This window comes from Typha latifolia, chromosome 3, assembly GCF_019914945.1.
Source record: "Typha latifolia isolate L0001 chromosome 3, TyphaL0001v2, whole genome shotgun sequence".
Lineage (NCBI taxonomy): Eukaryota > Viridiplantae > Streptophyta > Magnoliopsida > Poales > Typhaceae > Typha > Typha latifolia.
This window is the reverse complement of record NC_133088.1, coordinates 7,185,658-7,191,680: the sequence shown is the minus strand read 5'-3', so window position 1 is coordinate 7,191,680 and position 6,023 is coordinate 7,185,658.

Genomic DNA, 6,023 nt, shown 5'->3' with positions numbered 1-6,023 from the left:
CATATTGGACAAGATTAAACTACTTCAAATTATATTATTTTTTATTTATATTTTAGGAAAATAAGATAACTTTTGGTAGGTGCATTTGAACGTAAGTGGATGGCATTCGGACACGGCATTCGAATGCCTGATTTCCATTTCCACATCCAGAGCTCTATTTTTAGGCGTTTAAACAAGATCGAGGGGTGTTAGAACGCACATCACATTAGTTTTCATATTAAGATTTGTTTAAGGTTTTTAGATGATTGGTTAGCCTCTAAATATATGAAAAAGCAACCTCTTTAGATTATTGATTCATGAAACTTGTTTTGCATCTAAGCTTGAGCCAACTTCTCCCTCCTCCTTCCTTCCCCTCGATATCCAACCTAAGCTCTCGTGAGCGTCTAAGGTTAATCCTCTATCACTTCTCCCTCCTCCCTCTAGCGACCAGCCACACCTAGAAGCTCCCTTCTCTAACCTCATCTTTTTTAAAGCACTAACCCATCCACCATACCCATTATTATCTTCCATTACCCTAACCAAATAATCCATGTCTATCCCATCACCTCCTAACCTTCGGTCATTATTTCCTACATTACTTTTGATCTACTAAGCCGATCAACAAGATTTTGATTGCGTTTGATTCCTATCTTCTAGAGGATTAACATATCCGAATCTTAGATCATTTCAACGGTTGGACCAGTTCCTATTTCTTTTGCAAATTCTATATTGAGTTTTGCCTAGATTAATAAATCAGATAGACAATCATCTTCACCAAAGGTAACCGTAACAAGCTAATATCAGAGATAGCCTTCCTTGGCACGCATCCACAATGATGCCAACCACTAGATCTAGGGCGGTGCAAAGAAGAGAAGAAGAAAGGGAGACATTCACGCCCATAAAAGTGAGAAACTTTACACCTCCACACACGAGCACCCAAGGGCAAGAGGATCATGCACACACAATGTTGTCTTCTCTATCCTCCTTCACGAATCCAAATATGGAGATGCTATCAAGGTCTATTGAAGCTTTGGGACATACATTCTCCATTATCCTCGCTCAAATCATTGGAATCTTGAGTCAAACAATCACATATCAAAATGTCAGTTGTCGCAGACGATTCAAGAACAGCCGATCTGAGGACATGAGGCACTCAGATCTTCCATACTAGAATCCCCCATGATGATTCCACTAGTTGACTATGTAACAACCTATCCTAAAAAAAAGCACGTGCCATATTGTAGTGGCGCGTGCTCGAGGTGCTATGCACTCCCAACCGCCGGCTCGGCCAACCAGGCCGGGCCATCGAGATTTGGTAGGCCTACTACTGTCATAGCCGCAGTGCCAATGTCCTCACTACCTCTCTCTTTCCTTCCCTTTCTCTCTCTCTCTCTCTCTCTCTCTCTCTCTCTCTCTCCCTCTTTCTCTCTCTCTTTCTCTCTCTCTTCCTCCTTGGTTTGGGTTCGTCGGAACCGAGCCGCTGGTGAGAGGCCGGCCGCTGGCTGGCCAGCAACGGCTGAGCCCCTCCCCATTGGCCCGACTCCTCCTCCCTCCCCCTTATCTTCTTTTTCTTCTTCCTCTCCTCCTCTTTTTTCTTCTCTCAGGCAACCTTGGCTGCAATGGTACTAGGCTGGCCCTAGCACCCTATAGCGTAAGGTTGCGCTTAGGTGCTGGGCTCGGCCCAATGCCCACAGCGCTTCGATGCTGGGCTAGAGCCCAACACTGTTGTAGTGAAATTTTTATTTTATTTTATTTATTTATTTCCTTTTAATCTATTTATTTGTTTTTACTTAATATAACTAGATTATTTTAGACATTAATTACTTTAATATATATATATATATATATTCGTTAACATGATTATTCTTAATAAACTAGTACAATTAATGATTATTTATATTGTAAATTGTTGCATATAAATATTGGTGTTATCTAATATATATATATATATATATATATATTTATATATATATATATATATGTTTTGTTAGATTAATAAATAGTTTCCTTAATTATAATCATGAAACTTATAGATATATACTAATATTCATAATATATACATTTTGAGTAATTTTAATAATTTATTATATACTACTGTGTATAGAATAAGATACTAGTCTTTTCGGTAATTAATCAATTAATTTATTATTTTGTATAATTAAGTAAAGACTATATACTTCCTTATTGATCAAGATAAAGTAAGAATTATAAAATTAATTATAAATAGATCGTGTCTATACTTATACCTTATTTATAGTTATTTAGCATTCTATTTTATTTCATAATTATATATTTAAAATAATTTTATATAAAAAGAAACAAACATTTTATCCTTATATTATAACTAGCATTTTATAGTATTTGGATCGTATATTTATTGTATATCTTATGTAATCAAAAATAAAAGAAGTGATTCTAAACTTAATAAACTTTTATATTTTACTTGAATTAATTCTAATTGGATAAGCGGCTAACTTTATGCTACTTAAATAGTTTCAGACCTCAAACTCCTTATTTAAGACCCCGTAGATTTTACTAGCGATAAGTGGTGGTTGATCGATGGACGTGACGGATATGTGTGTTGGGTCTTCTGATCAAAAGTAGTCTTATCTTCTAGACGTCTTTTTCAAATCACAATATGCTATATAATTATGTATATGCATATTTTTGCCTCTAGCATGATTATATGATCTTATCTAGAGATGATTTCAATCGAGCATATTTTATCATTCATGTGAGTAGACTGATCTTGGATATGAGTATGTTGATGATATATAGAGATGATTAGAGATAACTATACTATTATGACTTTATGTCGAGATGATCTATTGCTTGAGTATGTATGTGATACATATACTATTAGAGATTTCATCGCATCATACATTTCTTTTGACTCCTCTTCCAACTAAATTCCTGATATGCATGACTTCTTATAGTACTGGACAAAAGGCATATGATCTCATTTAGAAGGAAAGCATAAAATCTAGTTGATATGATAGTTGGTAGAAAGCATGAGGATACTCAAGTGGGCGTAAGGGTTAGAGTGTGCCTGGAGATGATTGATCGCTCGAAAAAGTCACGATCATTTGGCCTTATATCTGAGGTAAATAGTCTGTGTGCGTAGTAGACTTTCGGACATATGTCATTTATTAGGGCATATATAGCGAGTTATCCTTATGTGATTTCTGTTAGCTAGTTGGGTACCCGGGTTTGGATGATGATGATACCCTTAACAATTGGCAAAGTATACTTTGAGCCTTTATGTTGGATTATGAGATCGAGTACTAGATGTTGACTATGCATACTGGTCTAGTATGACGATGATTTTAGATATGATATTGATGATTGAGATGTTGAGAAATACATATGAGTTCATTATTATCTAACATACTGATTATCGAGTGGCCAATATACATCGTATGTCGTTGTATTTGATATCACAGCATAATCATAGTCAACATGCTTCAAATATGACATATTTGAGAGAGAGTTATAATGATGGTATGACATGGAGATTTATTTATACATTATCGAGAATTATATACTTTGATCTGTTATGACATGATATCTATATTTCATTTATATATTATTGAGGATACATTCATATACTCATTCATGACATGATGCTCCTATGTGATTCATATTATCCATTACATGATTTACTCTCTATTTGGCATCACTGATACGAGGTAATGTCTATTCACTGAGCCTTTGTTCATGACTCTCTTTATTTCTTTTCTAACCCCTTAAATATATGGTACGTGATAGGGACTTGAGATATCCTAAGAAGATATTGATACGATTCGGACTTCACTGATGTCGTCTCGAGCATGGATATAATTTAGGATTGTCTTTTATTCTTGTTTTAGTGTTTATTTCAGGAGAAAATAAAATATTTTTCTGTATATTACGTTCCAACGCGGGTGGGGTGCGTTCGAACGCGTTTGTGAATGCCTGCATCAGGTTCGCAAATACAGAGAATGCAAAATGTGCCTTCGAGCGCGTTCGAACGTGATCGATGAAAATCCACTATTTTTAGGGTTAATAATTATCGTTTTTGAATTGTTTGGTTAGCCTATAAAGATGTGGATAGCAACCAAGGAGTCATTATTGAATGAATTGAGGTCTGCCCTAGTCTTCTTCTTCTTCTCTCTCATTCTCTCGTTCCCCGGCGTCGCCGCTTCTATCCTCCCTTGACCGACCACTCACTCTAGTCCCTTAGGGGAGGCCCACTCTCCCCCTTCTTCCAATCTATCTATTACCTTGCCCTAACCCCTTCCATCATTCATAATCCTTCCACCACCACTCACTCACTAGTGCCACCCTATTACCACCAGTCTATCACATTCATCCTCACCTAGGATCTCGTGCCTCCATCCATGGATCCATAGATGGACTTCTTGACGTTCGTCTACTTCTCGGACGATATCTCGAGATCCCACTGTCCGATTTCCTAGAAATTAGATTTGTTGGAAAGCTCTTTTCTAGGGCTACAATATATAAAAATTTCCAATGGCTGCAACGTTCGAAATCCTTTTTCAAAATTCTGTGCCAGATCTTGTCTAGATCTAAAAAATAGGATAGATCTATCTTAGCCTAAGGGAGATCGTATCCAGATATTTTGGGATTATGAGGTGAACTATAGGTGCGAGACGGTGTAGAAAATAATTTGTATAGAAATTGGGTTGTATTGTTGTTTGTTACATTTGTATTTTATTGTATCAGATGATGGTTTGTATAATATATGTTAGATTATAGTGTACTCATATATTAGTTGTCTTAGTTGCATCTTACTAGTTTGTCATGGCCTATGTGAGTCCTACTAGATTATATACTGGTCTAGAATATATTATTATGAACTTGGATGTGCATATATTAACATGTTTATTTAGTTAATAATATAATTTATTTGGTGATGAATTATGTGAGCATGAATATATTAGCAGGTTTTATTTGATGATGCCATGATTATATGGGCACAGGAGTGTAACTGTGCCTGACAAGCCTTGCTCGACCGGTCGCATGTGCTGAGCATGCCATGTGGGCGTGTGGGCATGCACATGTCCGTGCCAGGCGGGGGCGTTATAGACCAAGGACAAGGGAGGGAGACCACACCTAAACCGAGGCAAGGTGGGCCTTGTTGACGAGCCCAATTTGTACATGAAGATGATGATGATCCTTGGATTGAGAGGGATGAAGAGAAAGATCGTGAAGCTAATAGAGGACATTAGAGGAATCATTTATGGCTAGAGGAGAACCCATCTCTGATTTGAGCTAGAGTAAGATTCAATGACAACCGTGATATCGGCATTCATGAGTGCATTGTTCAATTGGAGTTTCTAATTTTTCGAGGTAGAGATCCAGTAGATTGGCTCTACTATGCCAAACAATTCTTCATCTTCCAGGGCACGGAGAAGGACCAAAGGTTCTCCTTGCATCTTTCCACCTCAAAGATGCGGCGCTACGGTAATTTTGGTAGGCTACCATTCATAGGCCGATCAAAACATGGGTGGAGTTTCACCATTTGGTATACAAATGGTTTAGATCGTCAAACTACAAAGATTTTCATACTATCTTGACGAAGACGGTCTAGAAGATGATGGTGAAAGCCTACTAAGAGGAATTTGAACTAGTGTCTAGCCTATGCACACCACCATGGTCGATTATTCAGCTCAAATTCACTTTCATCACCAGTTTGCGAGAGGACGTTCAAGCTGACGCATGAGCGCTATGACCTACAGATCTAGGGCAAGCCATAGAGGATGGTCTTTGTGACACCCACACTCTGAACACGTGCATAGCACGAGCCCACACGACACGTGCATAGCACCTGACCAATCGGTTTGTTACTGACAATCAAATAAACACGTAGTAACATCATAATTTTCTCCACAATATCTAAACTAAGAATAACCCAAGTCTAACTGTCAACAAAGATACGAGATAACCTTACTTGGGCCCCACACAAGCCACAACACATCATCAAGAGCTCTTCACAACTACATATACACAACAGAGGTATATACATAATTATACAAGTACAA